General features: G+C 37.8%; 1 protein-coding gene across 1 annotated transcript in view; it reads right to left on the bottom strand.

The window, feature by feature from the left end:
- The window catches only part of LOC108779760 (fibroblast growth factor receptor homolog 1), a 51,885-nt gene extending 27,116 nt beyond the window's left edge, over window positions 1-24,769 (bottom strand). Inside the window, exon 1 of the mRNA XM_018547251.1 lies at window positions 24,442-24,769. The gene's annotated coding sequence lies outside the window, so the exon portion shown is untranslated. The remainder of the gene's footprint in view (window positions 1-24,441) is intronic.
- Window positions 24,770-25,910: the final 1,141 nt, after the last annotated feature.

Here is a 25,910-nt window from a genome sequence, read left to right as displayed (position 1 = left end):
ATTTAAAATAGACTTTTAGTTCGTTTCCCCCTTATGATTCTTTTCGATACTCACGTTCATGTATTTGTTTTCATTTATCCGCGCGAACCGGAAATGGATCGTCTCGAAAACAAGTCTCATGGTGGGTTAAGATATTATCCGTACACGGAAAGGGTGTCGACCCCCAAAAAATAAGCCGCTTAGAGCATATCCGTTTTAGCCCCATGGGGTCGCGAGAAGAATTAATGACGTCGACGATCAGATCGTACGATACACGTGGGTGGCCTTGTTCGTACTCTCCGATTTTACGAACACTAAACTTTTCGCTATTTTGTTTGAATGACAATTCCCTCGCAAAATATTCAAAGATTCCATAATGAGATTTCCTTCCTTCCTTTTTTTAAATTTTAAATCGCGTAAAATAGCCTAGATTTTATTTAAAAACAAAGTATATATTATATATATATATATATATATATATCAATTTTAGACGGGTATATGCTATCTCACATTGAAATCGTTTTATTTAAATTTTAAAAGAAATTGTTCTATTGTTCTATTGTTCTATGTACAAAATCTGCGTAATATAACAATAGATATAAAACAACACAATTACTGTTATGATGAGTTCAAAAATACGGGGGTTGATACGAATTCTCGCAGCGTGCGCTGATTGGCGGAAACGGTCGGCCGATACTTCGAGCTTTCGCGACTCACTTCACATCGTTCCGCGCCGCGCTCTTATTCTCGCGCATTACTCGCGTAATCAACGACGCGTATCCCGTTCGGTGGAAAATCTTTGCCGAAATCTGTTATAATTCGGTTTATCGCGTTGTGCCATTCTGCACAGAAAGCCACTGCTGCGTAAAAGATACTTGTGGTAACGAAAGTCGGCCGAAATCGTCGAATCGATCACCAGCGGTGTGGCGAACTTCCAGAGAATAGGTAAGCGGACATCTTTTGTATTTCCCTACCGTTTCGTGGCGGCGAGAAATATCGCGGCGTAAACGTGTCGCGGCTCTCTCGGCCTCGTCGAGCGATGAATAAAACATGCATCCAACGTGACTGCTGAACGAATTAAGATATCTACGGCGGGCACGATCGAATCATCGTTATCGACGCAGAATCTCGCCGGCTCGCTAAACGCCGAAAACCGTTGATTTGCGCAACATGATTGCCGTTGCTTTTCACGTTCGATCTCAAATAATTTGAAATTGAAACGGTAAAAACAACAGGGCTACGCGTCAATATTAGTTGTTTTAATTTGTGATATTAATTTTTAAACGCAATTTTAATATAATAATTGACTGTAGAGAGATAAAAGTATGTATATTCTTTTTTTTATCTTCTATGTTTCTGGAACGAATATATTCATCAATATAGAACATAAAATTTCTGAGTATTTTCGATCATAATTTCGAAGTGAGTGTAATATGTATCGATTAATCAACGGCCCAATCCGGAAGAGAATTTGTTCTGCATGATATTGTTGAAGATCAATCTCGGTCGCGTATCTTTATTCGCGCGGCGCCGACCAGTTTGTCATTCGCGATCACCTACGATCTACGATGGAGATCCGTGACGTGCATAGCGATCGAGAAAACGTGCGATGCTTTCGCGAACGCCTCGCAAAAACCGTGCGACGCGACGCTTCCGCGAATAGCAACAGAAGTGGGGACGAGGGAGGTTAATCGAATCATTTGTTTCCAGATTGTTTGTCTCATGTGATTGACCGTATCGACCTCCTATATTACAATTTTAGGAGGCAGGAGCCTAATTTAAGATATCTCATGTGGTATGTAAACACGAACGACATTTAGTGTAATACTTACTATTAATCGTCAGGCATTATTTGAAAACTGTTATGCTTATTCTATAATAAGGTCACAAGTCGTAAGCCGTACAAGAAATTGGCCAGGCACAGTTGAGTATGAAACAAATAATCGATTATGATTATTTATTTTCTTACGACTTGCGACTCTATTATAAAGTAGGTTTGAGGCTTCACCTATAATAGTCGCACGTCTGTATCACAGATATAACCGTGTTATTGTAGATGAGATTATATTTGTACCGATTTATCATTTAACGTAAATTAATATAAAATTTGTTAATATATTTTTTAAATATCATAGGACAGTTGCTTATTTAAGAAATATTTGTCTACATATATTTTATATACAGCAATTATGTGTTTTCTTTATATTAATTGATTTATCTTATAACTCTGTTCATAAAAGTATTAAGATAAGATTATCAGGAAATTAATAACAAATTAATACAAATTAAGTTCACGAGATATTTAACATTTCATGTCAAAATGTGTCAGTATTAAATATCTCGTAAATTATTGATTTTTTGATAATTTAATTTTAATATGATACTTTTATATGCGGAATAATCATTGGAATCTGTGTAAAAAAATCATATAATTACATTTAAAAAAAGGGCGTTTGTATGACCTTAAAATTTATTTTTCTTTTAATTAATTTTACCATTATTTGTATTCCTTCAGATCGTACAACTGTTATATGAAATGTTTTTCCATATCCCTCTCTCACTCATGTTTTTCAATATTCGACTCATTACTACATAATTTGGTTAATTACAAAGTCTTTTCGTAATTCAATGTATAATAATGAAAAAGTTTTTTGATTGTGTCCTAATATTTTAAGGTTGATGCTTCGAAAGAGTTGGTCACTCTAAGGGCAAAGTACATCATGAGACATTAATTGGCGAAAATATGGAATATATCGATTCAACGGCTTTCTTGCTGGCCCATCCTGACAAAGATACTTCTCAACGATTGTTGATGACTTTGTGAGATGAGACTCGAAGGTAAGAAAGTTAAAGAAGATACTTTAATGGCATGAATAATAAGAGGTGTGTACGTGCGATGCTTTCGGAAGAGGAGACGCGGAGAGGTCGGTAGAATGGGGAAGCGTACGCACACGGTCTTGGAATATTTTATTTATTAGAATCGATCGGGAGACGCATGTTGAATCCGCAATAAGCTCTCGAAAATTTGTCTTGCATAAGATCATTGGTTGATAACGAAAAATCTATACCGTTTCTCTTATTTTTTTTGTTAAAATTCATTATCCAATCTTTTACTTTAATATTACATTTAACCCTTTATTTTATTTAATTTATTTGAATCAGCTTTTTGAAATATATAACGGAAATTGTCGAAATAAAAGAGCAGTAATATGATAACATTTCAACAGGTATAATACAATGTTTGGAGACAAAGATTGCAATTGTCAAATATGTCAAGGAGAAGGACATTATATCTGAGAACAGTCTAAAATGATTTACATCTCAGCAGTGAAGAAATGAAGCTCAGTTATTGTGATAACAGGTACAGATATTATGAAATATGTATATATAACCAAGAATCTATTTTTTTGTTAACTTTGACTATAAATCTTATAATAATAATCTAAAATACTAATAAATTGTAAAATAATTAATATGCGATAATATATATAATATCATTATACTATATATATATATATAAAGTTAATATCATATATAGAAGAATGGTTTTATTGAAGAATCTAAAATTCGGCTATATATGGATACAAGATTTGAAAATAATTATGCAGAGTCAATTAAAATAATTATATTGGACTCTCAAACTAATTGTTAAAATATCAATTTTTTTTTATTATCAATTACATATCATACTTGAGCATCTTATATAATTATTTTAATGATTTAATGTAATTATTTTTAAATCTGTATATAGATATAAGTAATTTTTAGACACTTTAGCAAAACCATTCTTTTCGTGTAACAATGACTTTTAATGACTGTTAAAGAAAGTAGATCACACACAAAAAATCTAGATAACTGTTCTCTTAAATTAAATTAACATTTTTTGGTCTGTTTTTACCAATGTATATTATAATTTGAATATATAGATTTATTTACACTTTATCTTTTCTAGTTTTAAGAAATAGAAAAAAAGTAAATTAAACTAAAATTAAAATTAATTTGCATTCTACTATTAATTTTTTTAAACAATTTATTAGTATTTAAAAAATTATATAAATTAATTTACTCAAAATTTAAAAAAATTAGATATGGATTTCCGATTTCGTATAAAGAAAATTATTGTGAAATAAGCATCTGATGGTAGAAAATGATGAGTGAATTGCTTTGTAATTTTGATGTTTACAATTCGAAATTTAAACAGCCGTGAAATTTTTATATATACGATAAAGAGCAAATATTTGACTATTTGAAGAGAAGTCTCTTTAAGAGAGATTCTATTACGTTGAGAGTCACTGAGCGTCTCGAAGGGACGATTCTTAGGCCGCGGAAATGGAATTTTTTTTATTTTTTGCAATCGTCACCGGGTCGCCCGTGTTTCGAAATTCATTTTACGTGTTGAGGCGCCGCCACGGGTTCCGTTTCGGAGAAGCGTCTTTGTGACCCCCAAGTGGCTTTCTTCGTCCTCCATCCCGCTCCAAACATCTGCTCGTCGTCGTGCAGCTAGGAACACTTTTTTTTTAAATCGCGGGGGCTTTGGCGGAACAGAGCGCGCCTTATGCCCGTAAGTACTAAAAAAAAAAATGTATAAATCACGCCGTTGTCGCGATTCATTCATGTCTGACTTAATTATACTAGTAACGGTAATGAAAATCAAAATCAGGCGTTTCATCTAACGGGAGTGTCCAATGCATGAGTATGTCGTGGGTAACTGCGTCATATTGTGCGCCCCCCTCCCCTTCGAGTAGATTTATCATAATTCTTATTTCACTAAATATTTTTATAACTACACGCTGAGAGAAGTGTTTGATATTTCTGGCTATAATTGCATGGTAAAATAGAGTTACGGTTAAAAGTTTAATTTTTAAAATTGTAGTTTTCTGCACTCTGTAACGTTTTCGAAAACAACTTATGTTTTTTTTTAATATATGAAATTATAAATATAATTATTATTATTAATACATTACATAGCAGTAACTGTAAAAACGGAGATATTAAATATAATTATTTTATTATGCAATATATTATAGTCACAAATACCAAACACATGAAATTACTTTACATGCAATTATAGTCATAAATATCGAATATCAAACACTTCTCTAACAATCAGTGCACTGTTGAGCGTTCCGTCCACCTCTTTTTACGAGATACGTGTTAGATTTATATTGGATCTCTCGAGTTCTCACTTCTTGTACGTGAAGATATCCATTGAGCTTGTCTTATATTTAAATGCAGTTGGAATCGTCGAAAGGCACGCGAAGTGGCGAAACATAGCGGGTTACCGTGCCATGGAACGCGCAATACACTACTTATACTACTTACAAATCGCATTCACGTCGAGCGAATCGTTCTCTTTCTCTCTCTTTGGTAACGTGAGCCTCACTCCTCGCGTCCTCGGGCATCGCAGACCCCGCGCGTGCCCGATATTTACGATACCCGCAGTAATGTAGTATCCGTTTCAGCCGAGTCCAACTTTTCTCAATTCGGTACTTCGCCGCGCGCACTCCACACTGCCACTAAATACGCCGACCGATCTCCGTAATGGATGGTTTCCTGAGCAGACGACGGTGGACATGTGAGAGTGCGACGAGGTGGAGGACGATAACTCGAGGAGAGACGGAGAAAGAGGGAGAGACGGCAAAAGAGAGAAAGAGAGAAATCGTCTCTTGACCCCGAGGTCTCGAGAAAAGCATACGAGAGAAGAATATCGTCATCGCGCGAGAAGGGGGGGAAGAAGAAAAAGAGAGAGATGTATACCTTTGCCCCCTCAGGCGACCCCTAAGTTTATCTTTTTATCTTGCTATCATTTTTACGGAATCTGAACGATCTCTTACGTTCGTCTCGGTGACCCTACCGACCGCTCCTGATGATAGCGAAGGCCGTTGCGCGTTGGCGAAACGTGTCTTACACAGAGTATCTCGCGTATAAGAATATTCCGTCTTTATTGCCTCATCGCATTACTTGATCCAATCGTGTCGGTTATTTCTAGTCGGCAGGATCCTTCGATTGTAGTTTCATCGGCGACTGGAAAGGTGCGAAGTCGATTCTTACGCGCGCGCGACTCGGCAGCGTGTTGGCGTTGTTCTTGACCTGACGGAACAATGCACGGAATCGGTGAATGACCCGGCGTGTCTGCGTCTTGCGTAATTGTAAGATCATTCGTGTGACTTCCTCGATGCGTGTCGAATAGACGGGCAATTAATGAGATTTATGGGAGCGTGAATAAACCTCGACCTCTTTATAACACGAAAGTGCGCGATCCCTTTATTAATCGGTTTTGCATCAACTTTTCTCGTTACATTGTCTATAAATATGATAATTATCGTCACTTATCGTCACACTGTCTTTATCAATTTTCATCCTTCGACTTAGGATAGAGGGGGGGGGGGGGGGCTATTTCATTTAGGATATTGTTTCTGAGCAGCGTATAATCTGAGCATAAAATCTATAAGCATCTAAAGGTCGCTTGTGCTCTCAAGAAGCAATCATGATTGTTTAAAATAGTTATAAGTACATTACTGCAAAAGGATATCGTTTGTTGCAGTAAATTTTATATTACTTTAAGGTTGAAAGTGACGGAATAATCTCACTCTGCTCTATCTTTTTAAATTGAGAATATTTTTGACTTACACGACGAGGATTAACGCCAGATTTTTTTAGGGATCTTCAGAATGTATAATACATACATACGTTCTTAGTCCCATCCTCAAATGAATTCCAAGAAAACAAGTGAATGAATTACGAAAACGACGACGCACGTGCGTCGCTTCCGGCGTCGTGGCGAATCACGACGTACTTCCGCCGCCGCCTCCTACGACGAGGGCGCGATACAAAACGGCCACGTACTTTTTCTGAATTACGTGAACGCATTTACAATGCCCGGCGGAGATCGATAAACAAACCTCTTGAGCTATACCTGTCGTCGCATCTCGCTGAAGAATCTCGCGAGACAGACGCGCGCGTGAAGGCCGAGTCGAATCGGATTTAATCGGATTCAGAGTCGGATGGAATAAAATAATTTCTGACGATAAAGATGAGCGCGATATTTTTTTCAAACGTCGTTTCTCGCGTGTCGATTATCTCGACCAATCTCGCTTGTACAGAACTCTCTGTCGTTATCGCTCTCGTAGCACCTTGAATTGTTTCGAATTGATAGAATTGGAATTAGATCGAGATTGGCTTAGAATGTGCCCACATATGTTGCGCAAGTACCGACTGCTCTTCGGCGTAACGTCGCACAATGAACGATTCATCATTCAACGACATAGTCTAGTAGCGACTTGTCGAGGGACAAACTCGACGAACGATTCGTAGTCTACGGAAGCAGCGTTTCCCCGTGGGAAAACACTCAGCCACAAGTTGGAAAAATAATTTCATAGGGACCACGTGTACGCTGAGAGAAGAAACCATAATTTAATTACAATTTATAATCGGTTTCAGTGAGGTCTGTGAAGTTGGTATCCCCAAATCCGAATTTTAATACAATTAATATCGTATTCGATCGTCCACCATTTGTTCACATTTGTCCACCAAAAAAAAATTTTTATCCTCCGTTAAAAAAAAAATTATAAATAAATAAAATTGTAACACCCCCATGTGAATATTCTTCCAAAATTATATACGGAATTCGATAGTTCATATATGTACGCGTTTGTTTATTCATAATTTTTTTTGTCTACTTTTAAAAACAAAGTTATAAATAAATTAAAGTTCAACAATTCGTCACTTTTGATATTTCAGTTACATAATCTTAAATTTATTCTAATTGGAAGAAGGAAGAATAATGTAATAAAATTGGAAAACAGGGATGGGCATGATTGGAATTCCACGATTAACGATTAATAAATAAATATTTATTCTTAATTAATTAGGCTTTTTTCAATAAATGACGAATAAGAATTTATTCGTTATTCGGCTACTTGTGAATGATGAATAATAATTTGTTCGTTATTCAATCCACTTTTAATAAGGAATAAAAATTTATTATTTAACATATGGCAAATAGTAATTGAAATTAGATATAATAGACATATTAATAACATATAATATGTGAGGACATAAAAATATATCTGCAAATAATAGAAGAATGTAAATCTTGGGACTGAGCGTGAATATTAATCGTTTAATGTTCAGGGGATACGGAATGGCACCCACCCTATAATCCATTTCTTTATAATCCAGTTGATCACTTAAGTCATTTCCAGGGGTATGTTAAGTTAGCACCCCAACTATAGTACTCAGGAGTTCTGATTAGAGTTCCCACTTCCTTTTGACGAGACGAAGAGTTCCCTATAGTTAATAACAAGAGTTCCGCTCAAAAAACATTTTTTTTACATTTTTTAAAAATGGGGTGCTAACTTTTTATCGAATTTCGAGGTGGAATAGTTCTGAGCGGCTTAATAGCTTCAATTTGTGATTGCCTAGAGTTCCTGATACGTAAAAAAAAATTTTCGAATAATAAAAAAAAAATTAAAAAATTTTTGAAAAATTAATTTTTAGATACAATAGTTCTGATGATAATTCCTGCTTCTTTTTGACGATACGAAGAGTTCTCTATGATTTTTAATGACATATGCGCTTAATAATCATTGTTTAATAATTTTTAAAAAATGGGGTGCTAACTTTTTAACGAAATTCAAGGTCGCATAGTTCTGATCAGCTTAACAGAACTATTTTGTGAATACCTAGGGTTCTTGATACATAAACAACATTTTTGAAATATAATAAAGTTTAAAAAAAATAGTGGAAATCTTTGAAAATTTTTTTGAGAGTACCGAGTAGTTCTGAGTAGCGTTTTTTATAGTACTCGACGAGTTCTATCGAAAACTGTAAGGTGAAAAAGCGATTGGACCAACGGTTTGCAAGATACAGCGACATTTGTCAGAAGATCAACAATTTTTAGAGTATATCTTGGAAACCATTGGTCCAATCGCTTTGAGCCCTGATACTTTTCGACAGAACTCGCCGAGAACTGTCCAGAACTCCGAACAGAACTACTCGGTACTCCCAAAAAATTTTCCGACGTGGGACTTAGAAAAAAATTTTTGATCAAAGGTTTCCGAGATATACTCACTCTAAGAATTGTTAATGTTCCGACAAATGTCGCTGTATCTTGCAAACCGTTGGTCCAATCGCTTCTTCACCTTACAGTTTTCGATAGAACTCGTCGAGTACTATAAGAAACGCTACTCAGAACTATTCGGTACTCTCAAAAAAATTTTCAAAGATTTCCACTATTTTTTTTAAACTTTATTATATTTCAAAAATGTTTTTTATGTATCAAGAACTCTAGGTATTCACAAAATAGTTTTGTTAAGCTGATCAGAACTATGCAACCTTGAATTTCGTTAAAAAATTAAAACCCCATTTTTAAAAAATTATTAAAAAATGATTATTAAGCGCATATATCATCAAAAATCATAGAGAACTCTTCGTATCGTTAAAAAAAAGCAGGAATTATCATCAGAACTATTGTATCTAAAAATTAATTCTTCAAAAATTTTTAATTTTTTTTTATTATTCGAAAATTTTTTTTTACATATCAGGAACTCTAAGCAATCGCAAATTGAAGTTATTAAGCCGCTCAGAACTATTCCACCTCGAAATTCAATAAAAAGTTAGCACCCCATTTTTAAAAAATGTAAAAAAAATGTTTATTGAGCGGAACTCTTGTTATTAACTATAGGGAACTCTTCGTCTCGTCAAAAGGAAGTGGGAACTCTAATCAGAACTCCTGAGTACTATAGTTGGGGTGCTAACTTAATATACCCCAATTTCAGTCTGTTTTATGTGTTTAAAAAAATTAGAAATATATAGTTAGTATTGAAAATGACTGTAAATTAAATTGTGATAATTACAACCAATTTTTCTCTCTTAACGATCTAAATGTATCAATGACGTGATGGTTTTTCCTGTAATCGTCATGTATGTATTTAGATCGAATTTGTGAATTCAGACACATATGCATCGCAACATTTTGGCTTAGGTGTACTTGATGTACACATATATGTATATATATATATATAAATATATATATATAAAATATTAGCATACCTGTTCAGTTTGGCGAGCAGTAGCGAGAGTCACTTATGTTTTCGGAGTTTCCGGGGGGTTTTGTTCTATGGTAAATATGACCTAGATATATACATTACGACGTGCGATCTATTTCAGAAATGTTTTGGCTGTCGACGTGCCTCGTTCGCTCTCTGTAGCCAATGGAAATGGCACGTATCCGGAGGCGAATCGATAAATCTTGATTTGCTTCGCGGCAGCGCAGCGCCCAGGCGCCAAATTATTTTCATCGCACAACAAGCCCTTGTTTTCTTCCGCGGAGATATTTTTTCTCCGTAATTATAATTTTAATTTATCCTATCATTAAGATTCTATTTTCTGTTCTACGCAATAGCTTCTTTGATAATCGATAGCGAATAAGGTATATACGTATTATGGAATAATGATTAAACAATTCGCAATTTTTACGCTAATATTTCATGATAGTAATGAACGATCAGTTTGTCTCTCTTGTACAGATTGTGAATCAATCCTTCGTGCACCGTCGAAGGTCGGGGAATACGCTCTCGTTTAATTGCGGACGGTCGTGAGTTATTTTTGACGAATGTTAGTGGTGTCAAGGCGGACATAAGATTGGCCGTATTACGCCGTCGTTGCGTCGTAGCATTCGGAGCTATTGTATTGCGTAAATCAATCTACATCCTTCTCAGAAGCGGCGCTTGCGGAGATAAAGTTCAAAGAATAAAAATCAGTGCCTACTCTTTTCCTTCTTTTTTTTTTTTATTCAATTTCTATGATCTCTCGTGCGGGAAGGGAACGAGACAGCTCCATATTACGACCACGATTTACTCGACTGTTCTTATTGCGATTAAAGTCCTTTACGCAAGAATCTTATCAGGTACTATTACTTTACAAATTGGATAATTTGCAATTTTGTAACATTTGAGTCTGCGATCAATGACGATAAAATCAATCTTATTTATAATAATGTGGAAATTGAATAAAATAAATAATTTAAATAGAAACTAGAAAAAGATTATAAAAATTATAAAATTGCATAGCTCTAATTTATTAAATTATAAAATTGACATGCTCTTGACTGTACGAGCAGTATAAAAATATATTTAACATTTTTTTTTATTGCTTACTGTGCTTTGTGTCCTTGACCGCCATATTTGAGCATATTGTTTGAATCAACGACACTGTCGAAGTTGGTCAGACTCTTACTTGAGGGACTCAATTCCGATCACACAGTGAAAATTCCACCTGTGGAAATTCCAACACGCATCACGCGCGAACGAGAACATCGCCTTTTTCGTAACGAGGCCTTATATTTCTCTCACTCGCGTGCGTGTTTCGGTACGCCGGACAATTGCCTCGGCAATGTTGACCACCGGCGTGCGAAAACAGGTTTTTCTCTTGAGCGAGTAAATACGGAGCGCGCGCGTACGAGAATTCGTTGTGTATGACTACGACTCTCTTTTCAATTGCGGCATAAGACACGACGCGGCGATACGTCGAGATAAGCGGGTACACGCGTGAGCAGGCGGATTCGGTAGTCACGAGATGTAACGAGAAACGTTGCCTCCCCCGCTCTCGCGATTAAGCCGGGATACGCGCCGCGAGATAAATTGAAATCAGTCGCACTGGACAAACCCTTGGCTCTTATCGTACCGTGCATCACGTCCTCGCGGGCAACGTTCGTGAGCAACAAAGTTGCGATAAATCCACGCAGGATTACTATCTGAAGATTTTTCCCGCAGATATTGAAAATTTATATTCATGAATTGGTTTAAATCGCGCGCGCGAAGGGTGAAGTGCCCGAAGAAATTTACATTCCCCCCCCCCCTCTTATGAGAGGAAGCATGTAAATTTCTTGAAAGAGAGAGAGGGAGAGGGGGAGTGTCGTCCCTCAACGTGCCTCTATTAACACGCGATGCTAAAGCATGATATAATTAAGAAATTTTCTAGCCGCGATTAATGCAAACGTGAGACAGAAGATTTTTACGCTGATATTGAAAATTTATATTCATGAATTGGTTTATATGTGTAAGGCACGTGAAGGGTGAAGCGTCCTGGAGAAATTTACGTTCGCTTTCTCTTTTTACTATATAATAAAATGTTCAATATACATTATCGTGATACTTTGTTTCAGTATGTAAGTCGCGACGCCTTAATTATTCTTACCGGTCTATCCGTTAAACATGATAAACTGGATATACTGAATGATTGTTTGGTAAGACCACGTTTATTTATCCTATCCCTCATTGTTGTTGAATACAGCGACAGTTGAAACTTTGAATCGTCGATAGTCACAGGATATCGATCATGTAACTTTTTTCTAGAGTAGAAACATATGAAAAGTGAAAATTTTCTATACATACTCATACATGCAAAAAATTTTACTTTTCACATTTCCGTCCCAGAAAACAAGTTACATAATCGATAAATCAAAATCAGTAAAATGCGAGCGCATGTGCAATGCAGTTTCGAAAAAATTATTAACAGCTAATGTAGATAAAATGAAGCAAAAAAAATTTCGTCAAAATCCACGAGGAGGCAAGCAAAAAGAGCTTTGACAGAAGTCAACCTGAGTAAGAAGAGAGAAAGAGAAATGTCTCTCAAACAAATCGTCGGCGGGTCTCTTACTGTAATCGCGATGCGCGAGCACGATAATTAAGAAATTTTCTAGCGCCATTAATCTGAGCAGACGCGATATACGTCGATGACGTACCACCGCTGGCTGACAGTCGCCCGAGGCGACCTTCGCTGTAAGCGTTTGTTGTTGCATCACGTCGCACACCTGCGCGCACGCGGGCACATCGGTGCCCGAGGGGGTATACCGCAGCGACATAAAAACGCGGTTAACATCGTTACGTTTCCCCTGTATCCATTAGCATACCCGATTACGATTTGCAATTCCCGCTTGTGGAACGAGATAATTAGAAAAGATTGCGCGTTCGTTTCGTACGCTGATTCAAACAACACCTCGAGCGCGCGAGGATGTCGGTTTTTCTGCTTTATTTCCGCGCCCGCTGCCGCATATAAAGCTGTAATTTCCGTTTGATGGATATCGCCGAATTACAAAAAAAAAGCGTTGCGCTTACCGGCCGTAATCGGAGCTCTTGGTAGTGCCTCACATTGTAACCATGTGCAATTAGCATAATGAAAGGCGCGCTCGTAATCATTTTACGATGACGTGATATAAAGGCAGAATTCAACTGTTAGCAGATTACCGGAATTAATGTAAGATGTCTTTACACATTGAGAGAAAAGTATTTAATATTCGTGACTAGAATTGGATAATTGTGCGAAAATTTTTCTCTTTTACCCGTTTTTACCTCAATGTAGTTTAATATTAATACATATTCAACCAATCTTTTTTTCAGTGCGTGGTTCAACGAACTCTTCATCTAGTTCTGAGAATTAAAAAATGAAGAGTAAGTTGAACCACGATTAAAATTAATCTACATTGGTAGAACAAGCATTAGGGTGGTAACGCCGCAAACTTGATAGCGACACGAACATGTGCGTTCACTCGTTACGCGATCACGCGGTCCGTTTTATATTTCCATTTTATATTTTTATGTCCTTGACTGCCGTGTCGCTTGATAATTACTAATACATTATAGAGGTAATAAATAGTAATAGCCGTAATTAAGGTAACATGTAAGTATAGTCACAAATACTTCAAACTTTTCTCTTAGTAGAAGTTTTGTGGAGAGATCCTTGAGACAGATAGAAAAACGCGAATGTTAATTACCATCGAGATACTGCCGACCGATCGCGTCTTCGATCGATGGACCGCGTCGCGTGGTGGTGGATAATAGTCTCGCGCATACCACCCCGAAGGGGATAACGCGTTCGTGACACGGATCCAGACCCTTCTCGGCCTAGGCTCACCACCGATAAAATCTGACATCGCTAAGCCGTGGACACGGAGATCCTCGTTTAGAAAGAGAAATCTGGTAGTCGTGCCGTGTTATTCGATGGCCAGTCGAGATTAGGGAAGGCACGATCTGTGAAGCAGAATGGTCTCATTATTTCGTGGCAACGACTTCCACCGGCAATCATTACGCCCCGTAATGATGATTAATGACTGCGTTATACGCCCTTTATCATTTAGGAAACATTGTATACGAAAGGAGCGGATCACATTGTTTCTCCACGGCAAATCGCAAAAGCGGTTTTACATAATACAAATTAATTGCTTAAGATTTCTATGTTCGTGATCTTTTCTTTATATTAATATTTCTATATTAATGTTTTTTTCAATAAGTTTTTCGTGTTTTAAGATGCATTATTATAATAATAATAATTAATACATTTTGTATCGGAGGATCATTAGTGTTCTATGTGTGTATGTTATATTTGTTAAATATATAACATATATTTCTTAACGGTTAAAAAAATTATTCTATAAAAGAAGATATGTTCTTTTTATAGTTAAAATATTAAACGATCTGAAAGGCGAAATGTATAAGGCATTTGTGATCTTTGCTTATTTAATTTTCTATTATTATTTGTTTCATATGAAATGACTATTGCGATATACAGCTGAATATGAGAATTAATGCGTGAATATATGATATTTTTTTCATAAATAAATATAAACCTAGATTTATGTAATTTCTAGGACTTAAGATGCAGCAATCTCATAACGGCATGTATTTCTAATAAAATTTTGAAACCAAAACATTCTTGAACAACAGACTATCCAAAACTCTGTGTGTGTTCGCAGATGTCTTCTTGGCTCAAATTGCTTTTAGTCGTACTCCTTTCGTGATGCATTCTAGGAAGTGCTACGGAGAAGTTGGTGCAGACCCTTTTGTTTACCGTCCGCAAACCATGTCGCATTGTCGTAACGTAATTGGCGGAACAAGCGCAACGAGGTCCAGAGATTGATGAGCCCTCTTTCTTTTTCTTTGAGATTCGTTGGAACCTTCGGAATTGCGCTCTTGTTATAACATTTGATGACTTTCGTTGCGACACTCAAAGAACAATTATGCATTATTCGAAGAAAAAGACGTAGTAGTAGATGATAACCATATATGTTTTATAAAATTAATGTTAAAAAAATTATTTCATGTTGCAACAACAGCAATAGTTGCAATCAATTCTACATTAAATTTATATAGCTATCACTTATCTATATAATAGCTAGTACTTTTTTTTTATATAATATAGTCGTTTCAAAAACATTGCATGAATTAATTAAATCCTTGAACATCAATTATATTTATAAATTAATATATAGTTAATAATTAACATTGAATTTTTTCCATCATCCGTACATTTTATCATCTTGGGATTTTTTGAATATTTTTGTTCGTTCCTTTTATATCTCGACTTTCAGCTACTCAGTTTTCTTGTGCTTACGCTTAATCCTAAATGCTACCTAGCTCTTTTTCACGCGACCACTTAAGGCTTGAAGAAAACGGGACGTGGGACCGGAGAGCCGTCCGCTCTCTTAATCGCGGCACTCCGCAGCCGCGCACAGCCGGTATTATTATGTGGTCAACCTATTAGGGACTCGCATTATCAGCCCCCGTGAGTAGGTGCATAAGGCCCGCCCTCCCCGTTGTCGTCGCGCTGACAAAGGTTCCACGATTTATCGCGCATCCGCGAGTAAATGTCCTTTGAATAACGACTACAATAGATTTTACGACATGCGCTCGTTAAGCAAATGCGGCGATGAAATACTGGAGGTTTCGGACCTCTATTTATTTCTCTGAACGAGTTAACGATAACCGTCGATATAAATCTAGTAGACTATAAATACTATACAATCGTTGCAAAATCCAGCGAGCAAAATATGAAATTTATCCTCTCGCAAATTCTTTTCGCGAGGAATAATCGCGTCATCTATCAGATATACGGCAACCGTGATTGTTCGGTAACTTTTGTTTTGGCTGGTTTACTCATAGTCTGCGTAATCGGGGAAGCGTTAGGACGGTGGTTCAGCAGAACACAAGAGTTATACGCGGAAGAAGGAAGGCGGCAGAGCTATCGTCGAATCGTCACCGCGGCACGCTCCCCCCCCCCCCCCCCCCCCCTCTCCCGCCCTTTCGTCCGCTTCTCTCAACCACCGAGCGAGCTGTGCGATGTAACCGCGTTGAACAAATAACCTGTTACGTCGTAACAGTTTCTTCGCCCGGTCCCGCGCGTGTATAATCCCCATCTCGTTAACAGTGCCCTTGTACACTTCTCGTCTTCTGTCTTCTATCGTTCTCTATCGAAAAGAGCGAGACGTCCGCCGAACAACTACCTGTCGACAAGCGGAAGCACAATTCCCGATACTCTGAGTTCAGTATCCATACTCCGCTATATCCGGTCGCGTATATTTATACAATTGCGATTTCCTGTGCACGCGATAATTATTTTTTCTATCTTTGATCTTCCGGCGGCAAAATAATCCTTATTTATCTCTTCGCGTTATAAAAAATTAATTAATTTAATTAACACGGGTATTAATAAGTATCCGGCAGATTCGTGTATGTATTTCTATTCAGATTCTCTCATTCTTACGATACGTGATCCTTCGAGTATAAAATATAATCGGTGCTCCTTCGAGGATTGCGAAGAGAATGACTCATTAGGTTTCTCTGTCGGTCTATTCTTTCGCCTATTATGCGATATATTATTCAATGCCGCGAATAGAGTCATCATTCGTTTTGTCTTACATGAAACATTACGTGTGGCGTGTATGGCAATTAGTGAATTCAGATTCCAGCTGATAAATTAGTAATGTACAGCGTATATACGCGGCAATCAGTCTCATCTATACTTTTCGTAAGTCCATTTAGCTGTCATGAATATTGACTTGTATATAATTATGGCGGCAAAATTTATTTGCGATATACATCTTACTGCTAATAAGCGTGTATTATTTTATTATTTTTATTTTTTGCCAAACTAAATCGCAAAATAGAAATATATCCTACATATATTATATTCTTAGCCATTATTTGAAATTTGTACGAAATCTATTATAAATTTTTATTAGCATTGAAATAATTTTTAATCAATCTATTATTTTAACAAATCGTATAAAAATATGTGCTCTAAAAATAAAAATTTTTAATTTATTATTTCTTATCGTTAAATTTACGAAGTTATAACATATAATATATTTGATTTTTGGACTAGGCGACGTTGATCAGCTTAAATAAACATTAGATTTCCATTGCGTGTCATCAAAAACGTCGAATGACTGGAAACGAGCGTGGATCGAAAGTGCGAACGTTACTCGATTTCCGAAGACGGAAATGTATGCAAACACGGGACAGTCTCGCGGTCGATGGCAAGGCGGCTGTGGCTTTAGAAAGATTAGCAGTTGGTTAAGCGCGGCGGGTAACCGCGAACGTGACGAATTTACGCGCCGCTTCTGACAATTCGATTTCGCAGTCGCCCAAGTTCGACCGGAATGGACGCACTCGGAATAACATCGTTGCTGGTTTGGCGGCTAAGCGAATATTTCGATGCTAATCCCATGCCGGAGACGAGCTATCGTTCAGACTCGTTGCAAAGAAAATTTCATCAATGCTGAGAAATTCAATCTGCTTTTTATATTTAATTAGATGTCAAGTAATAAACATATGTTTTCGTTAAACGTGCACTGAAACAAAACTGCTTCCAATTACCATAATTTAATTATAATTGATCTTCGGTGCCAACTACGCGTTCTTTGGTAGAATTATAAATACAATTAATTACTGTCATCAATATAATTTTAACGTCATAGTAATAACTAAAAAAATGGAATTACTATCCGTAATTATTTTATCATATAGTCACAAATATCGTACACTTTTCTTTGAGTATTAAATGATAAAAAGAGAAATCTATCAGATTTCTTCCGACGCGCAAAGCGTTCTAGAAGCTAAAGAGGACAGTCAGTGGACTCGCATGCACGATTTATCATCTTGAATCGTGATTCTGCGTAGACGAAGCAAATTCGATCATGCTTCATTCTCGTTAATGGACGGTTTTCGCAATACCGTAATACTAATGACACCAACGTTTGACACGAGCTACTGCATGATTTATACTCATTGCGCACATCACGTTAACGTTTGCCATATCCGAGACATTTTATTGCAAAAACTTTGTAATGCACAGCGTTCGACGCGTTGTTTAATCGGCATAAAGCCGCGCGTAGGCAGAGTTTTTCTTCTCGGAATCCATTTCGAAGGCAGTGCCTGCCTTCGTATAAATATATAAATACGTACGCGCGCGTGTCTGGCGGTTATTAATAAATTTTGCGGCAACGCCAGTACATCAGTAGCCATAGCAAATCTCGGTAATGCCACGTCAAAAAGTCGAAGGGATATATTAACTCGTAAAAACGTGCAATATTTATATGCACTGATGTAATTACACGCGTAAAATCATCCATTTTTCACTTCGAAATATTTCACAATATTTTCAGATTTTCTCATTAAGAGAAAAGTATTTGTGATTGATTAGATATATAATTGTATGGTAAAATAATTACAATTAGAAGTTTTATTTTTAATGTTATTACTACTATATAATTTAGCAATAATACAATTGCATTTATGATTCTATGTAAAATACAATATATATATATATATATACATATATAGTCAGTTTAAGAAACAACTACAATATTATCTACCGTTGTATGTAAAGTCCGTTCGAGTGATCGCGCTTGTTCGTTGAGGAATGCGAGTGTTTGTTTTTGAGAAAGAGGAGAGGAAAGGAGAAACTCGCGCGCAGAAGATTCCCGAATTTGATAACCGTCGCGGTTTCCCCGTGAAATGTGATTGAGCCCTCGGGGTCGTGTGATTGCGTATTACTGACTATCCATCTATGCCCCCTCCGTGCGGGGAAAGAGACGAAGCAGGGACGCGAGCTCGCTGAACAGTTTAACGTAAGATCCTGACAAGTACGCTGTACAGTATACGTTATTCATTCTAATTTTTAAAAATTGTAAATCCACGCTACATAACATTATAATAATAGTATGGCTATCTTAATCTTACTTTAGCATAGAATTATAGTCACCAGTAATTAACCAATAAATACTTTTCTCTCAGTGCGGATCTTAAGAATTCAATATCGAGTGTATCATTAATAATAAAATAAGCACTTACATGAAATAGGCATATCGTTAATCCTTCTTCTTGATGATCAATCATTAAAATTTAATTAGCTAGTGCATTAGTGATCAAATACATATATCGCAGTTATAATAATCTATCGTGATGAATTTAATCGTAGGCTTTTTGCTTTCAGGATCTATACACAAAGTCGATCCGCGAAGCGAGAGGATGGAGTAAGTGCCACGTCCGGCACTACAAGATCTCTTGTGCCTCGACGATCTTGCGACGGACGGCGCCAAAAGAGTTATCGCTCCATGACCGGTAAGTTCTTATTTGAAATTCCCCTCGTCGAATGTAATCAGGTACCGTCTCTTCGGCGTGATTATCGAGCGATTTAGCGGTACACTGTACGCGCAAAGGATTAACTGTGTACTATGTAACTCGCTCTTAACGGGCATTATCGTTAATTCGATCGCACGACGAACGCACGATCAATAAGATGCGACATCGCGGGGAAGAAACCGGCTAGAGAATGGTCTCGTGTACCCGTCCTGAATTAATTTTTCAATCCAGTACTTTCAAACACGGAGATCTATAAATTGCGAGGGCAGTCGAGATAAAGATCCATTACAACAAGGTTACCAAAACGGCGTGAAACTTGCATATATATATTCCTTCTACCACGTTACGCTTGACGAAAAAAAAAAAAAAAGTTTCGTTTCAATCTCGCCTGACGAGAAAGGGAGAGCCATAACCACGGCGTGATCCAATACGAAGAGCGGTCTTGAACGACACTCGACTTTCGTGAGGCAGGGTGGAAAGAGCGAGAGGGAGGAAATTCCGCGCTTGGACGATGAAGGAGGAGAAGGAGGAGATTGTACTACGAAGGATGGAGAGAAACGTTCATTATTCTATTCCGGCAGAGCGAGGCCAGCAATCTGGTCTTATAAAATAAACCACTCTAGCTCGCCCGCAGTCGGCGCGACGCGTCAAATAAATCGTAGCTTACTTCTTACGAGTTTACTTGCAATTTCAATCTTACCTCCTACTTCGCGATCGTTCTTTCTCTTTCTTGCTTTCTATATTCGATACCTACCCGAATATCTCTTGTCCCTTCTCTTCGTTTCGTATTCAATGAAATCCTTTGCGGATGATACTTTGATGCACAAGACGGAGCGAGCAAGAGAGAATCAAAAGGACGAAGGACTGAGAAAAATGACACAATGCGCCGCAGTGTACATATGTTGCATGGTTCTTACATTCAAGGACGTGCATTGAGAAAACGCCAGTCAGAGCTTTAACCTTTGCTCGGATAACTCTTAATGTCCATCAATATAGAATATAATATTTATCTCGATTTAACTTTCAATCTCTTTCGAGATTCTAAAAATAAAAAGAATGAAGAGTAAATTAAAGCGAAATTATAGTTAATTTACGTTGGCAAAATAAATTTAATTCACGCTTTTAGTCTCACAGAAATGTTTAAAAACGTATATCATACTAAGAGAAAAATTGTTGTGGTATTTCTAACTATAATTATATATTATATATGCGATTATGATTATTTTTATTGTTATAATGTTAATTTTTCACTTTATTTTTTCTCTTTTATAAAAAAATACACTTTTATAGAAATAATTTTTAATTCAGATTCTAAATATGATGTGTAAAATAATTTGTAATTCTCTCATAACTTTTTCATTATTTCGAAAGTATTTATAATATACATCTTTAAGTAAATTCTAAAATAGGTATTTTTAAGTACATTTTTTATGAAAAAATATACCTGTATTCAGTGTTTATAAATTCAATTTGATAACGTAGAACGTTCGACAAATCTGTTCAGAGAAATTTGATATCAAACGATAAATTGCGTGAAATCGATATTGTTTGGAGTTCGGTGGAAACGAACTGTCTCGGAATCTTGTCTCAGAAAGAGACACGTTAATCAGCAATTTCAAGAGGCATATCTTGGACATCACCGGATGCGAGAAAGACTCATGCGAGCCACGCGATCGTGGACAATACGGGAGGCAAAGAAACGCGCGTGTAATTCATCTGGAGCGTGTATATTATCGTTCGCGCGGACCTGCTCGCTCGCGGCGTTTTGCTCATGTAAACACCGGAAGCGAACACTGTTACTCGCTTTATGACTCGCTCAAGACAATCTCTCGCGGCACTTCTCCAGTCCATCCAATCTGTATGCTACCCAACTGCCTGCCGGTTTATAATTTAAGAAAAAGCTGCGCGATAAAGCTAATGATTATTTTTGTGTCGAGTCAATGGGGGGGGGGAGGAGGGAATTATCTCGGGCTAACTGAAACTCGAGCGTGTTTCATTCCACTACGGCGCGGCGCCAACTTAGTCGAGAGACTTAGTCTTACTTAGCCGGAGATTAAGTACTCCGAAACACCATTATTTTACGAAACGTTTGGCGTCGTAGAGCCAGAAAACGAAACGCGGTAAACGATCGCGGAGTCGCAAGCGATTTACTCCCGACGATAATCTGATTCATCGTCGGGGGATCTCGACGGACGCGCGCGTTTCTAGATCTCTCTCTCTCTCTTTCCCCTCTTTGTCAAGCACGCGCGCGCGCGTGCGTTCCCTTTCTCGATCTGGAATTTGGATTAAAGAAGACTCGGTCGAGAGCCGTCGAGACATGCGAGGGAAGAGATTAAGTAAAGCCGGAATAAATTACCTCCCCCTTTCTCTCGCCTGCTAAATAAGCTGCCTGGTCTGGCCGAGGGACGCACAGGGGGTAAACTTCGCCATGTCTTGCATGGATAGAGTGCAACGAATTAATAACTTCGTTCTTTAAGTAGTGTAAAGTCGATTTTTGTTCAACGTTACCTTTTACAATCTAACCACACCTTCGAGACGCGATGAGAGTCACGAGGAGAAGTTGCCGGCCGTATCGTAGTAGAATCTCTCTCTGCGCTCCAAATTAATTAGTCGATCAATTAACCGATCACCTTGCCGTGTTTCTTAATCGTTACCTGCGCGCTCTCTCATTATCATGGCGGCACGGAGAACGACTTTACTAGTAATAAAACGAAAAGGGATAGCAATTAAATCGTCGTTCTACCTTCAAGGTTAAGGTTCATGGAGTTGTTTAATTACTTGTCGACGATTTTTATCTTGACGATTTTATTACGTTGTGTCAGTTTGTCGTGTATGTGTCTAAGGTGTATTTAACGTATTCGCCATTTGAGGAGCAGACTTTCAAAATGCGTTTTGTCTAAAATTTCTTATTTTTAGAAGACGAGAAAGAAAAAAATTACACGCACAAGACAATTATGCACTTTATAGAAAATAATAATATGTCAATTAGTAGGATGTGAAATACTAAACAAAATTGCTGAACAATTGCTAAAAATGCTAAATAAATGCATTTTGTTTGTCTCTAGTTAAAAAACAATGCACACACACTTCGAAATGTCTATATTTTTCCAGTATATAAATTGATGATAAAAAAAATGCTTTTCTGAATATCTCAGAATAACTTATAATATAAGTCTTTCAACACTGAAAACATTACGCCATCTCTAACAATAATAAAGGGCATATTTCAAATAATATACAATATCAAAAATCAAGGCATACGATATATTATAGTCCATAATGTCAATAATTACCATGTCTAACTAAAAACAAATTAATTTTGGACAAAATGCATTTTGGAAGTTCGTTATTTAATGTTACTGAAAAAGGTAATGCTCATCCAGAAAGCAAAATATATTCGCTATATAGTATTATCGGGAAGAGCATGCTGCGCTAGGATAGAAATTTTCCATCGAAGACTCGCGTTCGGTTCGTACGACCGCGATCGAACGCATCGGGAAATAAATGGCACGAGTCTGCTTTAATCGACCAACGAGGCAATACCAATTAAAGTTGCATTCCCGAACGATGTCTTCCCGCTCGTATGCACGCACGCGAGCAGAACCTCGTAGCTTATCGATATATCGCACGCGTCATCGCCCCGGTCCCTGGTTGCCTTGATGACGCGTATACATTTTCACGCATTTCCGCAATAGCTACTAGCCTGCACGTCTGTCCGCGTTCTCGTCGTTAAATCAATCATATTTATTATTATTATTATTATTAGCCACATCAATTCGTTTATTTCTAACATAGAAAATCAATATCCTGTTTTACACTAGAAGTATCAAGTTATTATTGATTATTTTTATTTTTTTAAATTAATGTAATAAGGCATACAGTAAAGAAAATGAAATATGAGTGGCATAAATATGTTACACTTTTTTTAAAATCATTGAAAAATGGGTGCACTTCGAACTTACAGAATCTTCCTCAATCAGCAAAGTTCCGAATGAACTTGAAAATTAGTTATGTATGTACATTATAATAGACTCTCTCCTCTCTCTCTCTCTCTCTCTCTCTCTCTCTCTCTCTCTTTCTCTGATAAACATAATATATATAAACATATGCAAAAGATTATCAGGAGGTCATGTTAGAAGCTAGACACGCGCGCGTGCAACATAATAAATAATTTATTAAACTATAGAAAAAATTTGTACTGAAAAATTTGAGAGTCAAAGTAGTAAAATTTATATAATGCAGATTAAACTACTTAAATTCGGTTATTATTTGCTAGTTCGCGATGTAAGTTTTTAGTATATTTTATAAATTATTATATTTGGTGTAAAAAAAAAAAGTGTTTAACTTTTAATATAGTCTTTTGATAACCTTTTTGTCAATAATGTATTTCTTATCAGTTTGTTGATGTATATAGATATAAGTAGTTAATTTGCATGTTCACTCGTAGCATCGCCGAAGAAGACTCTGTGAGTTCGAAACACATCTATTTTTTATTAATTTTGAATAAAATATAATATTTTTATCATATTCATTTTTTTTTGCCATTTATCTTAATATATTATCATTACACATTTTACGAGCTCAATTTTCATTTACATTTTTGGATTAATATTGTATTTCTTGTGCAAACAATAAGATTTTGACTTTTCTATAACTATGTTTTTATACTAACAAAATATTTGGTTTTTTATTACTTTGCACATTTCTACAATAATTTATTTGCTCGGTCCTTTTAATGAGCAGGAAATGTTGATACTTGTAGTGTTATTTTTACTCCAATTTACCGAGTGAACGAAATGATTCATATTTCTTCTAGGAACGGCGATTATTAGAAAACCACTAAAAAAATTCTAAGTAGATTCAGGGGGACATTTTAGTAATTCGCGAATCTTTGCTATAAATTTTTTACAATAAATTTTCACTCGACGTGAAATACCTGCCCCTAAGCGCTCGGCTTTGCGAATTCTGTCGACGGTTCGCGCCCACGTTCGCTTCGCGTCTGTATCTTTATCTATAAGTACGAAGCAGGCTGCGTACTCACTATATTGTGACGCTCGCGATCTCCTTTCCGAGAAAACTCCTTCGACAGCGTCCCGAAAACTCCCCTCGGCCTCTTCACGCTCCCAGCTTCTGATCTCCGCGTTGCTTCTGGCGCTTCTGGCTTTCCTCAATCTGCTCTCGAGGGTTCTCTCTTTCTCACCCTGTCGAGCGTCGGCGCCGATCGTGAGCAACGACACCGACGATGCACCGGTCGACTGAGGAAGGGTTGAAGACAAGACAGGGCGGCGGGATGGCGAAGAAGAAGTGCGTGCGTTAGAGTCACTGCCGAGAGGAGATTCGCGTGTCTGCTGCGGAACGAAAGAGAGCTGATTCACTACGCACGCATTCCCGCTGTTATTTCAGACCGACGCACCCGACGGCGGCGCGTCGTCGTTATAGATCCTCCTTCGCTACTCTTTTCCACGCGCGTTCCATCCTTCGATTCTCCCGATGGATCTCTCCGAAGAGTCTCTCGTCCTATCCGACTGTCCTCCCGTGCCGCGACTCTCTTAATCCCCGTCACCATACACAAAAGGGTTCATCCATTCACTGACACCGTGACTGTCACCCTCGAAAGACTCTTTGGTCTTTTACCACTGCGAGTGTCACCGGACACTCGCTTTCGCGAGTTTTCGCGGATGATCTCGAGAGTACGGATACCGATACGGCAAAATCGTTCGATCGATCGATCGGCGATTTTTTGACGAATTCGTGCTTCTTGCTTTCTTGACTGACGGTTCCTTGTTTCTCTCTCTCTCTCTCTCTCTCTCTGTCTTTCTCTTAGTCTCGAGACTGCGACTTCGCGACACTGACGATCCGCACTACTACTCGTGGCAGCACTACTTCTTCGAGAGGAGGATGTGCACGAGGAAAGCTCGGGGCGAAGTGCCAGAAGAGCCGTCGCTTGAAATAACCGCTCGTCCACGCTCGTTCCCTCCGCAACCCCTCGTGGGTTAGTCTTTCCCCACTACGACGGATGCCGCCGAGTGCCGAGATCGCCGGCAAAACTCTGAACAGTCTGAACCCCACTACCACATTCTGACGGCACCTTCCCTCTCGCTCCCTTTCTAACGCCGCGCGTCTCCTCCACGCGTCCTCTTTTCCTCTCTCCTCTCCTCACCTCTCCTATCCTCCCGCCGCCGCGCGCCGCTTCGTCGCGTTGCATCGCGTTGCGTTTGCGTCGCGTCGTCTCATCATGCGTGCGCTACTCATACGCACACGTGCGCGCGATGCAGTTTTCGCGCCATTCCGAGATGCGCCGCGCGAAGGCCGGAACATGTAGGACCTCTCGTTTTTCATTTTGTATTCAGGCACTTTTCGTATTGCCGGAAATCGATCTTGGAAACTCCAAACAAGATAGAAAGATAGATAAGAAAAGAATAATTCGAAACGTCGAACTCTCTCAAAGTCTCGTACCCGAACACTCGAACGCGAGCGAAAGAATGCATTTCGTAGATAAGTCTTGTCCCA

The sequence above is a fragment of the Cyphomyrmex costatus genome, unplaced genomic scaffold, assembly GCF_001594065.2.
Source record: "Cyphomyrmex costatus isolate MS0001 unplaced genomic scaffold, Ccosl1.0 scaffold61, whole genome shotgun sequence".
NCBI classification, from domain to species: Eukaryota; Metazoa; Arthropoda; class Insecta; order Hymenoptera; family Formicidae; genus Cyphomyrmex; species Cyphomyrmex costatus.
Note: the sequence above shows the minus strand (reverse complement) of the source record. Positions and strands in the feature narration are given on the sequence as shown.